This window comes from Pseudophryne corroboree, chromosome 4 (genome assembly GCF_028390025.1).
Source record: "Pseudophryne corroboree isolate aPseCor3 chromosome 4, aPseCor3.hap2, whole genome shotgun sequence".
NCBI classification, from domain to species: Eukaryota; Metazoa; Chordata; class Amphibia; order Anura; family Myobatrachidae; genus Pseudophryne; species Pseudophryne corroboree.
The window spans coordinates 836,768,249-836,792,713 of record NC_086447.1 but is presented as its reverse complement, the minus strand read 5'-3'; the positions used below and the strand labels follow the sequence as shown (position 1 = coordinate 836,792,713).

At 49.2% G+C, this 24,465-nt stretch overlaps 1 protein-coding gene across 5 annotated transcripts in view; it reads left to right on the top strand.

The window, feature by feature from the left end:
* The window catches only part of PLCB4 (phospholipase C beta 4), a 563,803-nt gene that overhangs the window by 207,105 nt on the left and 332,233 nt on the right, over positions 1 to 24,465 (top strand). For 4 of the 5 annotated variants that reach the window (XM_063918578.1, XM_063918577.1, XM_063918574.1 and 1 more), the window contains exon 3: positions 9,908 to 9,972. The exons of the other annotated variant lie outside the window; for it this stretch is intronic. The gene's annotated coding sequence lies outside the window, so the exon portion shown is untranslated. The remainder of the gene's footprint in view (positions 1 to 9,907; positions 9,973 to 24,465) is intronic. 5 annotated transcript variants of the gene reach the window in all.

The window sequence follows — 24,465 nt, the reverse complement described above, 5'->3', positions numbered from 1 at the left end:
CTCCTATACACTTTGCGCCAGGCAGAGCACGTTAGACACTTTGCGCCAGGCAGAGCACGATAGACACTTTGCGCCAGGCAGAGCACGATAGACACTTTGCGCCAGGCAGCGCACGATAGACACTTTGCGCCAGGCAGTGCACGATAGACACATTGCCTAGCCACAGACGCCTAGTAGATACACTACATGATATGCCCCCCAGCAGTGCCAGCTACACGTGACATGCCCCCCAGCAATGCCAGCTACACGTGACATACCCCCCAGCAGTGCCAGCTACACGTGACATGCCCCCCAGTAGTGCCAGATACATAAATGGCCACACAGTGCAGATATGCCCCCAGTGCCAGATACATAAATGCCCCCACAATGCCAGATACATAAATGACCACACAATGCCAGATACATAAGTGCCCCCACAGTGCCAGATGCATCAATGACCCCACAGTGCCAGATACATAACTGCCAGATACATAAATGCCCCCAGTGCCACAAAACATAAATGCCCCCACAGTGCCAGATAAATAAATGCCCGCCGTGCCACAAAACATAAAAGCCCCCACAGTGCAGATATGCCCTCACAGTGCCAGATACATAAATGCCCCCAGTGCCAGAAACATAAATGCCCCCACAGTGCAGATATGCCCCCACAGTGCCAGAAAAATAATGCCCCCACAGTGCAGATATGCCCCCACAGTGCCAGAAAAATAATGCCCCCACAGTGCAGATATGCCCCCACAGTGCCAGAAAAATAATGCCCCCACAGTGCAGATATGCCCCCACAGTGCCAGAAAAATAATGCCCACAGTGCAGATATGCCCCCACAGTGCCAGAAAAATAATGCCCCCACAGTGCCAGAAAAATAATGCCCCCACAGTGCAGATATGCCCCCACAGTGCCAGAAAAATAATGCCCCCACAGTGCAGATATGCCCCCACAGTGCCAGAAAAATAATGCCCCCACAGTGCAGATATGCCCCCACAGTGCCAGAAAAACAATGCCCCCACAGTGCCAGAAAAATAATGCCCCCACAGTGCAGATATGCCCCCACAGTGCCAGAAAAATAATGCCCCCACAGTGCCAGAAAAATAAACGGCCCCACACAGTGCCAGACAGATTTTAACTTACCTGTCTGTCACTGACACTGCGGTGCTGCTGGGAGCCGGGAATACTGCTGTGGGCGGGCCGCGGACGGAGGAACAAAACTGTGTGCGCGCTATGCACGCTGCGCGGCGCCGGCGTCCAACGTCAGACGCCGGCGCCGCACAGCGCGCTGCATAGCGCGCACACAAGCGGCCGGGAGTCGGACACACAGAGGCTGGCTCCAGGCAGGAAAATGGCGGCCGCAGCGTGCGGCGCCCTGTAAGAGTGGCGCCCCGCGCGGCCGCTCTAGTCGAACATGCCTGGAGCCGGCCCTGGACACAGTCACATACCATATCTGTGCTCAGCCTCAGTGTGCTGCATCATCATATGTAATACTGTATATCTGACTGTGCTGAGTGCTCACTGCTCACACAGCCTAATTGTGGGGGAGACTGGGGAGCAGTTAGAGCAGGAGTACATAAATAATATATTTTAAGTACAGTGCACACTTTTGCTGCCAGAGTGCCACACTGCCAGTGTGACTGACCAGTGACCACACTGACCACCAGTATATTGTGATTGTCTGCTTAGGACGGAGTACTACTTGCTGATAGTGTGACCAGTGACTAGTGACCACCACCAGTTTAATTAATCCGTTCTCTGCCTGAAAAAAAACGATACACAGTGTGACACAGTCACATACCATATCTGTTCTCAGCCCAGTGTGCTGCATCATATGTAATACTGTATATCATTATCTGACTGTGCTGAGTGCTCACTGCTCACACAGCTTAATTGTGGGGGAGACTGGGGAGCAGTTATAGCAGGAGTACATATTTTAAGTACAGTGCACACTTTTGCTGCCAGAGTGCCACTGCCAGTGTGACTGACCAGTGACCACTGACCACCAGTATATTGTGATTGTCTGCTGACCACCAGTATATTGTGATTGTCTGCCTGAAAAAGTTAAACACTCGTCGTGTGGTGTTTTTATAAACGCATTCTGCAGACAGTGTCCAGCAGGTCCGTCATTACATAATATATACCTGTCCGGCTGCAGTACTAGTGTGATATATATATATATTTTAATTTTATCTCATTATCATCCAGTCTATATTAGCAGCAGACACAGTACGGTAGTCCACGGCTGTAGCTACCTCTGTGTCGGCAGTCGCTCGTCCATCCATAATTGTATACCACCTACCCGTGTTTTTTTTTTTTTTTCTATCTTCTTGATACTAGTAGCTTACTTTAGGAGTCTGCAGTGCTGACAGACAGTGTCCAGCAGGTCCGTCATTACATAATATATACCTGTCCGGCTGCAGTACTAGTGTGATATATATATATATTTTAATTTTATCTCATTATCATCCAGTCTATATTAGCAGCAGACACAGTACGGTAGTCCACGGCTGTAGCTACCTCTGTGTCGGCAGTCGCTCGTCCATCCATAATTGTATACCACCTACCCGTGGTTTTTTTTTTCTATCTTCTTGATACTAGTAGCTTACTTTAGGAGTCTGCAGTGCTGACAGACAGTGTCCAGCAGGTCCGTCATTACATAATATATACCTGTCCGGCTGCAGTACTAGTGTGATATATATATATATTTTAATTTTATCTCATTATCATCCAGTCTATATTAGCAGCAGACACAGTACGGTAGTCCACGGCTGTAGCTACCTCTGTGTCGGCAGTCGCTCGTCATCCATAAGTATACTAGTATCCATCCATCTCCATTGTTTACCTGAGGTGCCTTTTAGTTGTGCCTATTAAAATATGGAGAACAAAAATGTTGAGGTTCCAAAAATAGGGAAAGATCAAGATCCACTTCCACCTCGTGCTGGAGCTGCTGCCACTAGTCATGGCCGAGACGATGAAATTCCATCAACGTCGTCTGCCAAGGCCGATGCCCAATGTCATAGTACAGAGCATGTAAAATCCAAAACACCAAATATCAGTAAAAAAAGGACTCAAAAATCTAAAATAAAATTGTCGTCGGAGAAGCGTAAACTTGCCAATATGCCATTTACCACACGGAGTGGCAAGGAACGGCTGAGGCCCTGGCCTATGTTCATGGCTAGTGGTTCAGCTTCACATGAGGATGGAAGCACTCAGCCTCTCGCTAGAAAAATGAAAAGACTCAAGCTGGCAAAAGCACAGCAAAGAACTGTGCGTTCTTCGAAATCCCAAATCCACAAGGAGAGTCCAATTGTGTCGGTTGCGATGCCTGACCTTCCCAACACTGGACGTGAAGAGCATGTGCCTTCCACCATTTGCACGCCCCCTGCAAGTGCTGGAAGGAGCACCCGCAGTCCAGTTCCTGATAGTCAGATTGAAGATGTCAGTGTTGAAGTACACCAGGATGAGGAGGATATGGGTGTTGCTGGCGCTGGGGAGGAAATTGACAAGGAGGATTCTGATGGTGAGGTGGTTTGTTTAAGTCAGGCACCCGGGGAGACACCTGTTGTCCGTGGGAGGAATATGGCCATTGACATGCCTGGTGAAAATACCAAAAAAATCAGCTCTTCGGTGTGGAAGTATTTCAACAGAAATGCGGACAACATTTGTCAAGCCGTGTGTTGCCTTTGTCAAGCTGTAATAAGTAGGGGTAAGGACGTTAACCACCTCGGAACATCCTCCCTTATACGTCACCTGCAGCGCATTCATAATAAGTCAGTGACAAGTTCAAAAACTTTGGGCGACAGCGGAAGCAGTCCACTGACCAGTAAATCCCTTCCTCTTGTAACCAAGCTCACGCAAACCACCCCACCAACTCCCTCAGTGTCAATTTCCTCCTTCCCCAGGAATGCCAATAGTCCTGCAGGCCATGTCACTGGCAATTCTGACGAGTCCTCTCCTGCCTGGGATTCCTCCGATGCATCCTTGCGTGTAACGCCTACTGCTGCTGGCGCTGCTGTTGTTGCTGCTGGGAGTCGATGGTCATCCCAGAGGGGAAGTCGTAAGACCACTTTTACTACTTCCACCAAGCAATTGACTGTCCAACAGTCCTTTGCGAGGAAGATGAAATATCACAGCAGTCATCCTGCTGCAAAGCGGATAACTGAGGCCTAGGCATCCTGGGTGGTGAGAACCGTGGTTCCGGTATCCATCATTACTGCAGAGCCAACTAGAGACTTGTTGGAGGTACTGTGTCCCTGGTACCAAATACCATCTAGGTTCCATTTCTCTAGGCAGGCGATACCGAAAATGTACACAGACCTCAGAAAAAGAGTCACCAGTGTCCTAAAAAATGCAGCTGTACCCAATGTCCACTTAACCACGGACATGTGGACAAGTGGAGCAGGGCAGGGTCAGGACTATATGACTGTGACAGCCCACTGGGTAGATGTATGGACTCCCGCCGCAAGAACAGCAGCGGCGGCACCAGTAGCAGCATCTCGCAAACGCCAGCTCTTTCCTAGGCAGGCTACGCTTTGTATCACCGGTTTCCAGAATACGCACACAGCTGAAAACCTCTTACGGCAACTGAGGAAGATCATCGCGGAATGGCTTACCCCAATTGGACTCTCCTGTGGATTTGTGGCATCGGACAACGCCAGCAATATTGTGTGTGCATTAAATCTGGGCAAATTCCAGCACGTCCCATGTTTTGCACATACCTTGAATTTGGTGGTGCAGAATTATTTAAAAAACGAGAGGGGCGTGCAAGAGATGCTGTCGGTGGCCAGAAGAATTGCGGGACACTTTCGGCGTACAGGCACCACGTACAGAAGACTGGAGCAACACCAAAAACGCCTGAACCTGCCCTGCCATCATCTGAAGCAAGAAGTGGTAACGAGGTGGAATTCAACCCTCTATATGCTTCAGAGGTTGGAGGAGCAGCAAAAGGCCATTCAAGCCTATACAACTGAGCACGATATAGGAGGTGGAATGCACCTGTCTCAAGCGCAGTGGAGAATGATTTCAACGTTGTGCAAGGTTCTGCAACCTTTTGAACTTGCCACACGTGAAGTCAGTTCAGACACTGCCAGCCTGAGTCAGGTCATTCCCCTCATCAGGCTTTTGCAGAAGAAGCTGGAGACATTGAAGGAGGAGCTAACACAGAGCGATTCCGCTAGGCATGTGGGACTTGTGGATGGAGCCCTTAATTCGCTTAACAAGGATTCACGGGTGGTCAATCTGTTGAAATCAGAGCACTACATTTTGGCCACCGTGCTCGATCCTAGATTTAAAACCTACCTTGGATCTCTCTTTCCGGCAGACACAAGTCTGCTGGGGTTCAAAGACCTGCTGGTGAGAAAATTGTCAAGTCAAGCGGAACGCGACCTGTCAACATCTCCTCCTTCACATTCTCCCGCAACTGGGGGTGCGAGGAAAAGGCTCAGAATTCCGAGCCCACCCGCTGGCGGTGATGCAGGGCAGTCTGGAGCGACTGCTGATGCTGACATCTGGTCCGGACTGAAGGACCTGCCAACGATTACGGACATGTCGTCTACTGGCACTGCATATGATTCTCTCCCCATTGAAAGAATGGTGGAGGATTATATGAGTGACCGCATCCAAGTAGGCACGTCAGACAGTCCGTACTTATACTGGCAGGAAAAAGAGGCAATTTGGAGGCCCTTGCACAAACTGGCTTTATTCTACCTAAGTTGCCCTCCCACAAGTGTGTACTCCAAAAGAGTGTTTAGTGCCGCCGCTCACCTTGTCAGCAATCGGCGTACGAGGTTACTTCCAGAAAATGTGGAGAAGATGATGTTCATTAAAATGAATTATAATCAATTCCTCCGTGGAGACAGCAGCAATTGCCTCCACAAAGTACACAGGGAGCTGAGATGGTGGATTCCAGTGGGGACGAATTGATAATCTGTGAGGAGGGGGATGTACACGGTGATATATCGGAGGATGATGATGAGGTGGACATCTTGCCTCTGTAGAGCCAGTTTGTGCAAGGAGAGATTAATTGCTTCTTTTTTGGTGGGGGTCCAAACCAACCCGTCATTTCAGTCACAGTCGTGTGGCAGACCCTGTCACTGAAATGATGGGTTGGTTAAAGTGTGCATGTCCTGTTTATACAACATAAGGGTGGGTGGGAGGGCCCAAGGACAATTCCATCTTGCACCTCTTTTTTCTTTAATTTTTCTTTGCGTCATGTGCTGTTTAGGGAGTATTTTTTTGAAGGGCCATACTGCGTGACACTGCAGTGCCACTCCTAGATGGGCCAGGTGTTTGTGTCGGCCACTAGGGTCGCTTAGCTTACTCACACAGCTACCTCATTGCGCCTCTTTTTTTTCTTCTTTGCGTCATGTGCTGTTTGGGGAGTGTTTTTTGAAGGGCCATCCTGCGTGACACTGCAGTGCCACTCCTAGATGGGCCAGGTGTTTGTGTCGGCCACTAGGGTCGCTTAGCTTACTCACACAGCTACCTCATTGCGCCTCTTTTTTTCTTTGCGTCATGTGCTGTTTGGGGAGTAGTTTTTTGAAGGGCCAGCCTGCGTGACACTGCATTGCCACTCCTAGATGGGCCAGGTGTTTGTGTCGGCCACTAGGGTCGCTTAGCTTACTCACACAGCTACCTCATTGCGCCTCTTTTTTTCTTTGCGTCATGTGCTGTTTGGGGGGTGTTTTTTGGAAGGGCCATCCTGCGTGACACTGCAGTGCCACTCCTAGATGGGCCAGGTGTTTGTGTCGGCCACTTGGGTCGTTGAGCTTAGTCACACAGCTACCTCATTGCGCCTCTTTTTTTCTTTGCATCATGTGCTGTTTGGGGAGTGTTTTTTGGAAGGGCCATCCTGCGTGACACTGCAGTGCCACTCCTAGATGGGCCAGGTGTTTGTGTCGGCCACTTGGGTCGCTGAGCTTAGTCACACAGCTACCTCATTGCGCCTCTTTTTTTCTTTGCGTCATGTGCTGTTTGGGGAGTGTTTTTTGGAAGGGCCATCCTGCGTGACACTGCAGTGCCACTCCTAGATGGGCCAGGTGTTTGTGTCGGCCACTTGGGTCGTTGAGCTTAGTCACACAGCTACCTCATTGCGACTCTTTTTTTCTTTGCGTCATGTGCTGTTTGGGGAGTGTTTTTTGGAAGGACCATCCTGCGTGACACTGCAGTGCCACTCCTAGATGGGCCAGGTGTTTGTGTCGGCCACTTGGGTCGTTGAGCTTAGTCACACAGCTACCTCATTGCGCCTCTTTTTTTCTTTGCGTCATGTGCTGTTTGGGGAGTGTTTTTTGGAAGGGCCATCCTGCGTGACACTGCAGTGCCACTCCTAGATGGGCCAGGTGTTTGTGTCGGCCACTTGGGTCGCTTAGCTTAGTCATCCAGCGACCTCGGTGCAAATTTTAGGACTAAAAATAATATTGTGAGGTGTGAGGTGTTCAGAATAGACTGAAAATGAGTGGAAATTATGGTTTTTGAGGTTAATAATACTTTGGGATCAAAATGACCCCCAAATTCTATGATTTAAGCTGTTTTTTAGGGTTTTTTGAAAAAAACACCCGATCCAAAACACACCCGAATCCGACAAAAAAAATTCGGTGAGGTTTTGCCAAAACGCGTTCGAACCCAAAACACGGCCGCGGAACCGAACCCAAAACCAAAACACAAAACCCGAAAAATTTCAAGTGCACATCCCTAGTGTCCACGCATCGCGTCTCAAGGTACCTAAAATGTGCATACAATCCTTCGATTTCTCTCACAGATGAGGTCGAAATCGAAGGATAGCACTCACAAGTGTATGGGCACCATAACTCTTATACAGGATCTGGCATGGTTAAAACTTAGTTTTACATTGGATTTATTTTAGGTTTTTTTGCATTCTTGTTACATTTTGTGATCCACAGTTGTACAATTAATGTTTTACGGCTGGAGTGTTCAATAATGTAACAACATTTGGAGAACCCTATAATTACCAAGCAGTAAATATTGTTGCAAGCTCCAGCCAATAGCTGCAAATGTCATTTTGCCTTATATTAAAGATATAACAAGTTAAAGCTTTGTATGGGTGAGCATCAAATGAATGGGTTCCGGGGTAAATATGCTCACCATTATGCTAGTTCTATGTGTCTATTCGGTTTTATACAGGATCTGTTAGTTAACATTTCATATATCTACATTTTAAAGCAGTAAGTACTGTATTCATTATAATACTCCTTATATTGAGATCGAACTGGATATATATGGACATATACAGGGCTGCCATCAGAAATAGATGGGGCCCGGGACTGACAAAATAGACAGGGCCCCTCCCTCCCAAAAAAGATTCTGCCGCACTGCTTCGCCCCTATGTAATGTCATACATTGTGATGTTACATATAGGTGGTGTGTTGCGGACCTACAGGAACGGTTTAAAGAGAGCTGATGCGCAGATAAGGCTTGTTTTAAGAAGAGCTCACTGCGCATCAGCCTGCTGTTGATTCACAGACTGGTGCAGCTCTACAGGTATTGATGGTAGGAGCCAGGGGTGGGCCCCCTCTCTGTAAGAGCCCAGGACACCAGTCCCCACAGTCTCCCCCTGATGGCTGCCCTGGACATGGGTGTAGTAGGGTATGCCGGCGGCCGGGCTTCCGGCGACCAGCGTACCGACGCTGGAATCCCGACCGCTGGCATACCGACAGCTGGGCGAGCGCAGATGAGCCCCTCGCAGGCTCTCGCAGGCTCGCTGCACTCGCCACGTTGCGGGCATGGTGGCGCGCCACCACGCTAACTATTCTCCCTCCAGGGGGGTCGTGGACCCCCAAGAGGGAGAAAAAGTGTCGGTATGCCGGGTGTCGGGATTCCGGCGCCGGTATACTGTGCGCCGGGATCCTGACAGCCGGCAAACTGAAGACCCCCCCTGGACATATACATTTTCACATTTGTATAATTACTAAGATGAGGTTGTTATAATGATCAATCAGTGGTTGTCCCAAAGTAGTGTAACTGATGCATTTCGTTGTGGATTAACACACACCTTCATCAGATGAAGTTGTGGGATATTGCCCAACATTTCCAGTTGGTGGAGTCATTATCCAAGATTGAAGAGTAACTGCACAGTTTAGATTGAGAATACATAACCTGAAAATACGTGATCAGAAATGCTCCAAAATTAGATACTTTTTTAGTGTCGACTGAGATAATGACACCTTCGCAAAATTTCTGATAATTCAGTGTATGCAACCTTTTTTTAATGCTCAAAATTATCAAAATATTGTATAAAATTGCTCACAGGTTATGTGTTTAAGGTCTATATAAAAAATAAATGATTTTTTTGTTTAGACTTGGCTCCCATCCCCAATGAATCTCATTATGGGATGCAAATATTCCAAAATCCCCAATAATCCGAAATCCAAAACTCTTTTTGTTCCAAGCACTTCGAATAAGGTATACTCTTCCTGTATTAGGAGAGGGTAACTTTTGTAATATATTTTAGATTTCATACAAAACTCATCCAGAAAAATCCCTAACATTGAAGGTACAATTTGACCACAATTGAAGGTACAATTGTAGACCAATTTTACAGAGATACTAAAGGTGTGTCTCAGAATTAATTATTTATATTTCTTGAAAAAGTAAAGGCGGGTACTCACGGAGCGATCACTGCTTAAAATCTAAGCAATCTGACTCTCCTCAGATCGGGCTGTGAATACGGCCCTTAAGTTTTTAGAAAATGTTAATACATTTGGAGCCTCCTGGTCAGATTTTAAATCCAGTTTACCTAAATGTAAACAAAATAGTTTGTTACTCTTGGTAAAATTGTTGTATTGGGCAATCAGCCATGCTTATCTGTGTTGTTGATTGTTTTTGTTATTATCATGAGTATGTTATTTTTCTGGAAATATTATTGAAATAGAAAAAAATGTATCCGATATTTCATTCTGTTTTGTAGGTGTAACAGCAGTCCCATCTACCTAAGTAGTTCACCATTTTTGGAAGTATTTCAACATTCGTTTGGTAAGTAAAACATTTTTAAAAACACACACACATATATATATAGTTGAGATTTATTTTAATCTAGAAAGAGCCCTTATTTGTGGCATTTGGGGTGATATCTCAGGGCCTATGCCTGTTAGTGACACCAAATCTGTCTTTACCTAACTCATTAATGAAAGTACGGCAAAAATTCAGAGCTTGCGATAAAGGAATTGCTGCATGTGTTTCTGTTTATTGCAAGAAGGAAGGTGTATAAGGTCTTGCTATATATATTCATTATCTTGTGTGAGTGATTTCAATAACTCATATGGTTGGAAGTGACTCTTTTGGAGAGCATTGAAGCAAAAACAAGATAGTTTCCGCCATTGACCATCTTGTTATGTACAATTGCAGTGTCCAAAAATGTCTGAATTTTGTTTTTTTTTAATTAAGACTTTGGGGGAGTAAATTTCTAGTTTGTAGAAATAACTTACATCAGTGGCTGGAAGAGTGTGTTGGTAACTGTAGTTCAAACTATTTCTCCCTGACCCCCTACCCCTCCCTAAAATCTCAGAAAATGCTAGAAAAATCTTTTTTCCCCCCCATACCTCTGCCTGCAACGGCATCATAGCTATAAACTGGAAGAACCACCTTCCTGGTAGAAATCTAAAAACTATAACTCACATGTTGTAGTGGGGTGTGGTATGAGTTGTTGGTGGCCGGATCCCTGGCAGCCAGCATACCGTAGCCGGGATCCCGACCGCCGGCTTGCCGACAGTGGGAAGAGTGCAATAAGCTCCTTGCGGGCTTGCTGCGCTCGCCACGCTGCGGGCTCGCTGCGCGTGCCACGCTATCCTTTCTCCCTCCAGGGTGGTTGTGGACCCCCAAGAGGGAGAAAAGGTGTCGGTATGCCGGTTGTCGGGATTCCGGCGCCGGTATACTGTGCGCCGGGATCCCAACAACCGGTATACTGAATAGTGTTGGAGTAAAAAACATACTATTTCCTTGATAGAGTATATTTCTTCGGGCAGTGCTGGATCCCATGGATATTTAGTGAAAATCAATCTTACGTAGCATAGAAACATAGCATTTGATGGCAGATAACAACCACTTGGCCCATTACATTAGTTTGCCCTAAACATATGCACATATACACACTTATGCACTAAGGTTAATTTTTGTCGGTAGCCAATTAATCTATTAGAATATTTTGGATTGTGGGAGGAAAATGGAGTACCCTTGAGGAAACCGATGCAAGCACAGGGATAATATACAAACTCAACACAGTTAGGGCCATGGTGGGAATCAAACCCGAGACCTCAGTGCTGTGAGTTAGTAATGTTAACCGTTACACTGTCCGTGCTGCCCACATCTCTACTTTGGGATACTCCCACCCCGCACTTATTCCTATGATAACTAAAATTAACGTTGTGCCCTATAATGAGCTTTCTTCTCTTAACTGACAACCTTTGTCCTGTCTACATAAGTGTTTGCTATTAAAAAAAAATATATTTCCTTTCTACTACAGATGGGTCCTCCGTTATCTTGACTGTTTCTCCGCCTAGACGGACGTTTAGTCACGCTAAGGCGATAGTTTAGCTTGCTGAGTTTAATCACGGGCAGGCGCGTTGAGGTGATACTAGATACTCAGCATGCATTACACATCTCCACCACTGGGTGGCTAATGCTCCACTAATCCAGTACTTTCGAGCGTATAGCGGCGGACTTATCTACAGCTCTGGCAAATGGTCAGTGACGACTATAATGTTAATAGATGGTGACCAATGGTCAGACGGTGAGAGTTCTCAATATAAATAGTTTATAAAGACACAAACGAACATGTTAAAACACTTGTGTATGCAGACGCAAGATTGTGTATGGAGACGCAACTAATTGTGTAAAAGGAAGTATGTACAATGCATAAACACCGTGCTTTTGTACATGTTCAGTATGAGCGTCCGAGTTCCCTAAGGCATAAACCAACACCAATGGGAGGGTAGTGCCAACCTTTTTTTTTATGTGTTCCCGTGACATTCACTTTAATATTATTTTTTATCTGACGTCCTAGTGGATGCTGGGGACTCCGTAAGGACCATGGGGAATAGCGGCTCCGCAGGAGACTGGGCACAGCTAAGAAAGATTTAGGACTACCTGGTGTGCACTGGCTCCTCCCACTATGACCCTCCTCCAGACTTCAGTTAGAATCCTGTGCCCGGCTGAGCTGGATGCACACTAGGGGCTCTCCTGAGCTCCTAGAGAGAAAGTATATTTTAGGTTTTTTATTTTACAGTGAGATCTGCTGGCAACAGACTCACTGCAGCGAGGGACTAAGGGGAGAAGAAGCGAACCTACCTAACTGGTGGTAGCTTGGGCTTCTTAGGCTACTGGACACCATTAGCTCCAGAGGGATCGACCGCATGGAACCGGCCATTGGTGTTCGGTCCCGGAGCCGCGCCGCCGGCCCCCTTACAGAGCCAGAAGCAAGAAGAATCCGGAAAATCGGCGGCAGAAGACATCAGTCTTCACCAAGGTAGCGCACAGCACTGCAGCTGTGCGCCATTGCTCCTCATACACACTTCACACTCCGGTCACTGAGGGTGAAGGGCGCTGGGGGGGGGGGGGGGCGCCCTGAGAAGCAATAAATACAACTTGGCTGGCACATATATCACAATATATAGCCCCAGAGGCTATATATGTGATAAATACCCCTGCCAGAATCCATAAAAAAGCGGGAGAAAAGTCAGCCGAAAAAGGGGCGGAGCTATCTCCCTCAGCACACTGGCGCCATTTCTCCCTCACAGCTCCGCTGGAAGGAAGCTCCCTGGCTCTCCCCTGCAGTCTACACTACAGAAAAGGGTAAAAAAGAGAGGGGGGGCACTAAATTTAGGCGCAATATACATATAGCAGCTATAATGGGATATAATTTAGTTAATCCCTGATTTATATAGCGCTCTGGTGTGTGCTGGCATACTCTCTCTCTGTCTCCCCAAAGGGCTTTGTGGGGTCTTGTCTTCTGTCAGAGCATTCCCTGTGTGTGTGCGGTGTGTCGGTATGGCTGTGTCGACATGTTTGATGAGGAGACTTTTGTGGAGGAGGAGCAGGTGCCTATAAATGTGTTGTCACCCCCTGCGGGGCAGACACCGGAGTGGATGGACTTGTGGAAGGAATTATGCGAAAGTGTCGACTCCTTACATAAAAAATTTGACGACATGCCAAATGCGGGGCAGCCGGCTTCTCAGCCCGTGCCTGCCCAGACGTCTCAAAAGTCATCAGGGGCTCTACAACGCCCGCTACCTCAGATGGCAGACACAGATGTCGACACGGATACTGATACCAGTGTCGACGACGAAGAGACTAATGTAATGTCCAATAGGGCCACTCGTTATATGATTGAGGCAATGAAAAATGTTTTACACATTTCTGAGGTGACCCCAGGTACCACAAAAAAAGGGTATTATGTTTGGGGAGAAAAAATTACCAGTAGTTTTTCCCCCTTCTGAAGAATTGAATGAAGTGTGTGAACTAGCGTGGGCTTCCCCCGATAAAAAATTGGTAATTTCAAAAAATTTACTAATGACGTACCCTTTCCCGCCAGAGGAAAGGTCACGTTGGGAAACACTCCCTAGGGTGGATAAAGCACTTTCGCGCTTATCAAAAAAGGTGGCACTGCCGTCCCAGGATACGGCCGCCCTAAAGGAACCTGCTGACAGAAAGCAGGAGGCTCTCCAAAAAGCTATATATACACACACTGGTATTATACTGAGACCAGCTATTGCCTCAGCATGGATGTGCAGTGCTGCAGCTGCATGGTCAGACTCCCTGTCAGAAAACATTGACACCCTAGACAGGGACACTATATTGCTAAACGTAGAGCGTATTAAAGACGCTGTCTTTTACATAAGAGATGCACAGAGGGATATTTGCCGGCTGGCATCAAAAATAAGTGCACTGTCCATTTGTGCCAGGAGAGGGTTATGGACCCGGCAGTGGACAGGTGATGCAGATTCTAAAAGGCACATGGAAGTTTTGCCTTATAAGGGTGAGGAGTTGTTCGGGGATGGTCTTTCAGACTTAGTGTCCACAGCAACAGCTGGGAAGTCAGCATTTTTGCCACATGTCCCCTCACAACCAAAGAGAGCACCGTATTATCAGGTGCAGTCCTTTCGCCCCCAAAAGAGCAGACGGGGTAGAGGCGCGTCCTTTCTGCCCAAGGCAGAGGTAGGGGAAAAAAGCTGCAGCATACAGCCACTTCCCAGGAACAAAAGTCCTCCCCCGCTTCTTCTGCTAAGTCCGCCGCATGACGCTGGGGCTCAGCAGGCGGAGCCAGGTACGGTGGGGGGCCGTCTCAAAAACTTCAGCAATTCAGAAAGGGAGGCTGTGTTAGAGGCAATTCACAAGCTGTATTCCCAGCAGGTGATAGTCAAGGTGCCCCTACTTCAACAAGGACGGGGTTACTATTCCACAATGTTTGTGGTACCGAAACCGGACGGTTCGGTGAGACCCATTTTAAATTTGAAATCCTTGAAAATTCAAGTTCAAGATGGAATCGCTCAGGGCGGTTATTGCAAGCCTGGAAGAGGGAGATTACATGGTATCTCTGGACATCAAGGATGCTTACCTGCATGTCCCCATTTACCATCCTCACCAGGAGTACCTCATATTTGTGGTACAGGATTGTCATTACCAATTCCAGACGTTGCCGTTCGGCCTGTCCACGGTACCGAGGGTATTTACCAAGGTAATGGCCGAAATGATGATACCCCTTCGGAAAAAGGGAGTTTTAATTATCCCATACTTGGACGATCTCCTGATAAGGGCGAGGTCCAGAGAGCAGTTGTTGGTCGGCGTAGCATTATCTCAGGAGGTGCTACACCAGCACGGTTGGATTCTGAATATTCCAAAGTCTCAGCTGGTTCCGGCGACACGTCTACTGTTCCTAGGGATGATTCTGGACACAGTCCAGAAAAAAAGTGTTTCTCCCAGAGGAGAAAGCCAAGGAGCTGTCGTCTCTAGTGAGAGGCCTCCTGAAACCAAAACAGGTGTCGGTGCATCATTGCACGCGAGTCCTGGGAAAGATGGTAGCTTCCTACGAAGCGATTCCATTCGGCAGGTTCCATGCCAGAACCTTTCAGTGGGACCTGTTGGACCAATGGTCCGGATCGCATCTTCAAATGCATCGGTTGATAACCCTGTCTCCAAGGACCAGGGTGTCTCTGCTGTGGTGGCTGCAGAGTGCTATCTCAGAGAGGGCCGCAGATTCGGCATACAGGACTGGGTCCTGGTGACCACGGATGCCAGCCTTCGGGGCTGGGGTGCAGTCACACGGGGAAGAAACTTCCAAGGACTTTGGTCAAGTCAGGAGACTTCCCTACACATAAATGTTCTGGAACTGAGGGCCATTTACAATGCCCTAAGTCAAGCAAAGCCCCTGCTTCAAAACCAGCCGGTTCTGATCCAGTCAGACAACATCACGGCTGTCGCTCATGTAAATCGACAGGGCGGCACAAGAAGCAGGACGGCGATGGCAGAAGCCACAAGGATTCTCCGATGGGCGGAAAATCACGTGTTAGCACTGTCAGCAGTGTTCATTCCGGGAGTGGACAACTGGGAAGCAGACTTCCTCAGCAGGCACGACCTCCACCCGGGAGAGTGGGGACTTCATCCAGAAGTCTTCCAACTGATTGTAAACCGTTGGGAAAAGCCACAGGTGGACATGATGGCGTCCCGCTTAAACAAAAAGCTAGAAAAATATTGCGCCAGGTCAAGAGACCCTCAGGCGATAGCTGTGGACGCTCTAGTGACACCGTTGGTGTACCGGTCGGTTTATGTGTTCCCTCCTCTTCCTCTCATACCCAAGGTACTGAGGATAATAAAGAAAAAAGGAGTAAGAACTATTCTCATTGTTCCAGATTGGCCAAGAAGGTCTTGGTACCCGGAACTTCAAGAATTAATCTCAGAGGACCCATGGCCTCTGCCGCTCAGACAGGACCTGCTGCTGCAGGGGCCCTGTCTGTTCCAAGTCTTACCGCGGCTGCGTTTGACGGCATGGCGGTTGAACACCGGATCCTAAAAGAAAAGGGTATTCCGGAGGAAGTCATTCCTACGCTTATTAAAGCTAGAAAAGATGTAACCGTACAACATTATCACCGCATATGGCGAAAATATGTTGCGTGGTGTGAGGCCAGGAAGGCCCCAACGGAGGAATTCCAGCTAGGTCGATTTCTGCACTTCCTACAGTCAGGGGTGACTATGGGCCTAAAACTGGGTTCCATTAAGGTCCAGATTTCGGCTCTGTCGATTTTCTTCCAAAAAGAACTGGCTTCACTGCCTGAAGTTCAGACATTTGTCAAGGGAGTGCTGCATATTCAGCCCCCTTTTGTGCCTCCAGTGGCACCGTGGGACCTCAACGTGGTGTTGGGTTTCCTAAAGTCACATTGGTTTGAGCCACTCAAAACCGTGGATTTAAAATATCTCACGTGGAAAGTGGTCATGCTTTTGGCCTTGGCTTCGGCACGGCGTGTGTCAGAATTGGCGGCTTTGTCATTTAAAAGCCCCTATTTGATTTTCCATATGGATAGGGCAGAATTGAGGACTCGTCCCCAGTTTCTTCCTAAGGTGGTATCAGCTTTTCACTTGAACCAACCTATCGTGGTGCCTGCGGCTACTAGGGACTTGGAGGACTCCAAGTTACTGGACGTAGTCAGGGCCTTGAAAATTTATGTTTCCAGGATGGCTGGAGTCAGGAAGACTGACTCGCTATTTATCCTGTATGCACCAAACAAGATGGGTGCTCCTGCTTCAAAGCAGACTATTGCTCGCTGGATTTGTAGCACAATTCAGCTTGCGCATTCTGTGGCTGGCCTGCCGCAGCCTAAATCTGTAAAAGCCCATTCCACGAGGAAAGTGGGCTCTTCTTGGGCGGCTGCCCGAGGGGTCTCGGCTTTACAACTTTGCCGAGCTGCTACTTGGTCAGGGGCAAACACGTTTGCAAAATTCTACAAATTTGATACCCTGGCTGAGGAGGACCTTGAGTTCTCTCATTCGGTGCTGCAGAGTTATCCGCACTCTCCCGCCCGTTTGGGAGCTTTGGTATAATCCCCATGGTCCTTACGGAGTCCCCAGCATCCACTAGGACGTCAGAGAAAATAAGATTTTACTCACCGGTAAATCTATTTCTCGTAGTCCGTAGTGGATGCTGGGCGCCCGTCCCAAGTGCGTACTGTCTGCAATACTTGTATATAGTTATTGTTAACTACAAGGGCTATTGTTGAGCCATCTTTTGAGAGGCTCTGTTGTGTTCATACTGTTAACTGGGTATATTATCACGAGTTATACGGTGTGATTGGTGTGGCTGGTATGAGTCTTACCCGGGATTCAAAATCCTTCCTTATTGTGTCAGCTCTTCCGGGCACAGTATCCTTACTGAAGTCTGGAGGAGGGTCATAGTGGGAGGAGCCAGTGCACACCAGGTAGTCCTAAATCTTTCTTAGCTGTGCCCAGTCTCCTGCGGAGCCGCTATTCCCCATGGTCCTTACGGAGTCCCCAGCATCCACTACGGACTACGAGAAATAGATTTACCGGTGAGTAAAATCTTATTTTTTCTCTCTAATACATTCAATAGAAAGGTGCACACAGGTTTCACATAAATCAGAGTAAATCTGCAGGAGCGATTCTTTACGCTAAATGCAAATACACAGCGGTAATGAGTATAAATGAGTGTATTCTGACGCAACTAACTGAGCAACACAGTACTGTAGATCTTCGGCGTTTGTGTATTGCACATGACCTGAACTCCCTGCCTGACTACTGTTTGACCTGTGCGGGCTCCCAGGGGGGAAGGGCGATGGGGTAGGAGGAGGCGGTGGAGAATACTGTGCTTTTTTTAGTACAAGTATGAGCGTCCGAGTCCCCTAAGGCATAAACCAACACCAATGGGAGGGAAGTGCCAACCTTTTTTTTTATGTGTTCCCGTGACATTCACTTTAATATTATTTTTTTTCTCTCTAATACATTCAATGGAAAGGTGCACACAGGTTTCACATAAATCAGAGTAAATCTGCAGGAGCGATTCTTTACGCTAAATGCAAATACGCAGCAGTAATGAGTATAAATGAGTGTATTCTGACGCAACTAACTGATCAACATAGTACTGTAGATCTTCGGTGTTTGTGTATTGCACATGACCTGAACTCCCTCCCTGTCTACTGCATGACCTGTGCAGGCTCCCAGGGGGTAAGGGCGATGGGCTAGCGGGAGGCGGTGGAAAATACCGTGCTTTTGAAATGCAAGTATGAGCATCCGAATCCCCTAAGGTATAAACCAACACCAATGGGTGATACTCCATCAGCATTGCCCCGTGACCTGCAAAACTTATGCCATCTCTCACTCCATATCCGAGCGCTGCCACGTGGTGAGGGTTCACGGTCGGCGGCCATTTTGTCAGTTTGCTATGCGATCGAGTCCGGTGTAACGTAATGTGCATAGACCTCGCTTATCCCTATCGCCCCTGTGTATTTTAGCTAGGGGATTGTGACGCTCCTTCAGCATTGCCCCGTGACCTGCAAAACTTATGCCATCTCTCACTCCATATCCGAGCGCTGCCATGTGGTGGGGGTTCACGGGCGGCGGCCATTTTGTCAGTTTGTTATGCGATTGAGTCCGGTGTACCGTAATGTGCATAGACTTCGCTTATCCCTATCGCCCCTGTGTATTTTAGCAAGGGGATTCTGACGCTCCTTCAGCATTGCCCCGTGACCTGCAAAACTTATGCCATCGCTCACTCCATATCTCAGCGCTGCCACGTGGTGGGCGTTCACGGGCAGCGGCCATTTTGTCAGTTTGCTATGCGATCGAGTCCGGTGTACCGTAATGTGCATAGACCTCGCTTATCCCTATCGCCCCTGTGTATTTTAGCTAGGGGATTCTGACGCTCCTTTAGCATTGGCCCATAGCCTGCTAAATCTGTGCTGTTACTTGCTCCGTAGCCGATGGCCTCCATGGGGCAAGGAGTCACAGGCGGTAGCCATTTCAATTGAGTCTGCCCTGCTACAGAATTGTATGTGTACCGTATGGTGCATAGAACCTTAACAGTAGAACCGCTTCTGCAGCCTTGTCCTGGTTTATGTGAATAAAAAAATAATAAAGTGTCTGGAAAAAACTAACATGCATTCGTACTTTAGGAATCGAACCTGGGACTCTGAGTATAGGAAGCAGAACACTTCACCACTTCGCCGCAGACAGATGAATAAATCCATTGGTTTTGATTATGCCGTAATGGCTACGGGATTAGGATGCTAACATACTGTACAATATTCCTAATATCACTAGGCAATAATGAACTTCCAACACGTCCATTTGCGTCAGTGTACACTACTGGTTTTATGTTGCTTTGTCTGTGGGACTTAGACGCTCACATATTACTGAAGTACTGTAAATGGATCATATATGCTGTACTATTTGTGTCTGTACTGTATATACTGTATTAAATAATGCAGCGTAATGAGACGCTGTATTTACTGTATGTAGCGTAATGAGACGCATTAGTAAAGTAGTCCTTACTATATACAGTACTAGGTGATTCATCGCGCCCTGCGGGCGCTCTTCACACCGTCGTAAGGGGCTACGCCCCCTTAACCCCTGTATGCTGTTACCTGCATTCCTAGTTTTGTGAGTGGTTAAATATTGCACAATGAAAGGGCGTTGGATGGTGAAGGGGGCGTAGTCCCTTGCGACGGTGTGAACATCGCCTGCAGGGCACACTGTACAGAATGCAGCGGGTGTGGGGGAGAACGCGGATGGGGTCGTGAGGCGCTGCGGGTGGGGATGTGCGGGGGAGTGGGATCCGGAGGCGGTATTGGTGGGGGAGAGCGGGGGGTGCCGCGGGTAGGGCAGGGGCAGGTACGGGGATCTGGGGGATGGGTGAGGGGGTTCCGGAGGCGCTGCAGGTGGTGAAGGGGCGAGTGCGCCGCGGGTGGGGTAGGGGGTCCGGAAGTGACGCGCGTGGTGTAGGGGGGTTTGGCAGATTGGGTCGGGAGGAGCAGCGGGTAGGTGCGGCGGGTAGGGGAGGGGCAGGTATGGGGATCTGGCGGATGGGGGTTCCGGAGGCGCTGCAGGTGGGGAAGGGGCGAGTGCGCCGTGTGTGGGGGAGGGGCAGGTGCAGCACATGGGGGAGGGGGTTGGGAGGTGCTGCGGGTGGTGGAGGGGCGGGTGCAGTGGGGCAGGCTGTCAGAAGGTGGTGCGGGTGGGGAAGGGGTGAGTGCGCTGAGGGTGGGGTAGGGGGTCCAGAAGCGATGCATGTGGGGGAGGAGCAGGTGCGGGAGTGTGGCAGATGGGGGAGGGGGTCTGGAGGCGCTGCAGGTGGTTGAGGGGTGGGTGCAGTGGGGTAGGAGGTCAGGAGGTGGTGCGGGTGGGGTTGGTTGCGGGGAATGACTGCGGATGGGGGAGGATGTCTGTAGATGCTGTGGGTCTCCTGCGGATGGGGGTGTGTTTAGGGATGTTCTGTGGATGAGGGAGGGGCAGCGGAGTGTGGTGCGTGTGTGGTGTAGAGGGTCTGGAGGCGCTGCGTGTGGGGGAGTAGCAGGTGCGGCGGATGGTGGAAGGGTCCGAGGGCAGTGCGGGTGGTGGATGGGTGGCTGCAGGTGTGCTGCAGGTGCGGTATGGGGTGAGGAGGCGTTGCTTGTGGGGGATGTGCGGCTGCGGGGGTTGACGGTGGATGGGGGAGGGTGTCTGTAGAGGCTTGGGGGTCTGGAGGCGCAGAATGTGGGGGTGGGGTGGTGGTGCAGCGGATGGTGGAAGGTGGTGGATGGGCGAGTGTGGGGGTGCCACAGGTGGGGTAGGGGGTAAGGAGGCGCTGGGGGTGGTTCTCCATTAGCAGCAACAGGTCCGCAGGCCACCCAGGCGCAGTGTCAGGGTAACTGTGGGGTGTCCCTGCTCCCGCGTGAGGCGCTCTGCCTCACATTTCCCCCGCCCCCCCCAGCCAGGCACATGTCCCCCCCCAGCCAGGCACATGTCCCCCCCCAGCCAGGCACATGTCATCCCCCAGCCAGGCACATCTCCCCCCCAGCCAGGCACATGTACAGTATATCTCCCCCCCCCCCCTCCAGGCACATCTCTCCCCCCCCCCAGCCAGGCACATGTGTGTCCCCCCAGCCAGGCACATGTACAGTATATCCCCCCCCCCCAGCCAGGCACATGTCCCCCCCCCCCAGCCAGGCACATGTACAGTATATCCCCCCCCCTCCAGGCACATCTCCCCCCCCCCCCCCCAGCCAGGCACATGTGTGTCCCCCCAGCCAGGCACATGTGTGACCCCCCTGCCAGGCACATGTGTGTCCCCCCAGCCAGGCACATCTCCCCTGCGAGGCACATGTCCCCCCCGCCAGGCAGACCTCCCCCCTCGGCAGGCACATCTCCCCCCCAGGGCGCCAGGCACATCTTTCCTCCCCCCCCCCCCCCCCCCCCAGGCAGCCGGGGACCCGCTGTACCTGGAGGTCCGGACGGAGGGTTGCCTCTCTCCTCACTGGGCAGACGGCAGGAGAGAGGCGTCGGGGCTCAGGCGGGGAGCGGGAGTGACAGGCGCTCGGCTTCAGACAGAGCGTCGCCTCCCGCCCTCACATCTTCGGCGCGGGTCCGGGGGGAGAAGGCTGTGTGACGTCAGTAGCTTAGCCCACATCTGTGACTCCGCCCAGCGTTACGGCCAGCACAGAGTCACTCGACTTGGGCTAATATATAGGAGATATTTCAGTATTGTATTTTACGGGAGACCACACGCATGCGCAGTGGTGATTGTAAAAAGTGACATCTGGTGGATGATCGCAGGTATTACATGTAAAGGTAACGCCAAACGCTCTGCCTTCGTGCGATTGGGCACGCCTCTCTGTGACTAGGCGCACCTCCCTGTGCCCCGGTACGCTGCGTATGCCCGATCGGGACTAACGCCTCAGCCAGTCAAGATAACGGAGGCTCCATCTGTACCTTAAAATACGAATCTGGTGTTCCCACCTACCCATTTTCCTCTTTTCCCCCTTTATCAGCAAACCCCGATTTATACTCTGTGTTAGTCGCTTACTATTATAATATATATATATTATTGATTCAAACCCAAAACTATTATGTCTAAAAATATTATAAGTTGGTTTGGCTTTGTTATCAACCTACCTGTACTGTTGTGTCTGTGAGCATTGTCCAGTTAAAGTAAAGCGTTTATAATTCTGTTTTGATAGGTACTTGTAAATGTAATTTCAGCCTATTGTTCACTGACATCACTGGTTCCTAGTGAATTGATAGGCTACATCTTCAGTGATGTCACTAGTTATTCAAATGTGATACAAAGTTCTCTTCTCCAATGGGGTCCAACCTTTTAAGATGTGATGCAGCCGTCAGTATCCCAATTTTCATGAACCCCAGAAGAGGTGCTTCCCAATGCATTGCACACTTGACAACCAGATCATATAAACAGATTCTGGAGCCTCACTGGGAGCTCACAGCTTCTCTGTACTCTCCAGTGCAATCAGCTATTATTATCCCTTCTACTGTATGTTAGGAACCACTAGCAAAAGTGACCTGGATATTCCCAGCAGCAATAATTCATTTTACCCACTTCTCACTCTGTCTGCTATGTGCCGGAGGAGAGTGTGTGAACCCATATATCATATTAGCATTATTGTGACAGACATGAAAACTTCTTGCCTAAGAATTTTCTTCCTTTTGTCAATTATTATTAGTAAATATTATTATATGGGAGTAGTTATATTGCTGTTATCACAATGTTTGCTAGAAATATGATAGATATATTACTCAGAGTCACATAGTAAATTACTTGGCTTCACATAGTAAATTACTCGGAGTCACATAGTTACAGTAATTGAGTAGCAGAACTGTAAGGAGGGTGATGCGGCCGGTGCAGTCCCACAGGGCATAGTGCCCTGGGAGCAGCACCCTCTTTGACCCTGTGTCTGGCCTGCAGGACTGTACCCTGCGCCAGTTTCACTACTGCAGTGACGACCGGCGTGTCCTTTGGACATTCCGCCCATGCAGTCTGCAGGCTGCACAGCCGCTTCCAGTGTCCTTAGGATGCTCAGAGCGGTGCCGGGGTGAACTGGGCATGGCGGACCCACCCACCCGCACTATTGGGTGCAGCCTTATGACAATATGCACTCAGGGGGCTGCACAGGTCGGGCTGGCAGAAAGTTTTGGGGCTGTGTTTGAAACTATTAAAACTGTATAGGCTATGGTGGCACAGTGGTTGCCATTACTGCCAGTAGCACCATGATTTCTAATCTGACCACAGTCAGAGTTTGTGTGTTCTGCTTATGTCGCTACACGTTCCTTGCTGTCCTCCCATAGTCTTAACACACACTGGTAGGCTTGTGTGGTAGATAATGTAGACCAGTGGTTCTCAAACTCGATCCTCAGGACCCCACACATTGCATGTTTTGCAGGTAACCCAGCAAGTGCACAGGTGTATTCATTATTCACTGACACATTTTAAAAGGTCCACAGGTGGAGCTAATTATTTCACTTGCAATTCTGTGAGCTGACCTGCAAAACATGCACTGTGTGGGGTCCTGAGGACCGAGTTTGAGAACCTGTGATGTAGACTGTAAACATCGGTGAGACAGAATAATGTCTTCGATTTCATATTCCCTGTAACCAGTAAGAGCCGTGTATCATGTTGGCATGTTATACGTAAAAGGGGGTGTGGTGCAAAATGTTGAGAATGTTAATATTCAGAATGTCGATACAGCCGTTATGTCAACATATGTGGTCTGGACATGGACACAATGTTTGAAATTGTAATAATACTAACTGTACCCTAAGCCTAAACCCGACTGCAGCCAACCTCTAAACCAGACCCTAAACCTGTAATGTTGACATAACATTTGTGTCAACATTCTGAATATCAACATTCAGACCATGCGGACATTCCGGTGTTGACTCTCTGAATACTGACATTATGGGGTATATTCAATAAGTGTCAGAAGCTGCCGTCTTGTCGGAAAGACGGCAGCTTCTGACAGATTTCGGTCGGAAGGGGTTACGACCTATTCATTAGAGGCCGTTTTTTTCCGACAAGTCGGGAATTCCCGACTTGTCATAAAACACGTGGATCGGCGTAATAGCCGCGGATCCACGTGATTTTTTCGGAAACGAGGCCAAATCCGACAGGATTTGGCCCCGTTTCCGACAACTTCAATCTGATTTTTTAAAAAGTCGGATTGAGGTGAGTAGACGGGGGAGCGGGGTGAGAGAGGGAGAGAGAGTGCTTACCGGCGGGGGCAGCTGGAGCTGCGGATGCTGGAATACATAACTTCTGTCTGACATCCCCCCGGCCAGGCACCTCTCTCCCGGCAGCGATCCCCGGCTGGTACTGAATGCTGCTGTGTGACTGTCTCCAGCAGCTCCCTGTGATCGCACACACGGGGAGCTACTGACAGCAGCAGCACAGACGGGAGGGAACGGCCAAATCCAACAGTTGGATTTGGCCACCCTATTGAATAGGGCTTGTCGGATCCGTTCCGACAAATGCTTGTCGGA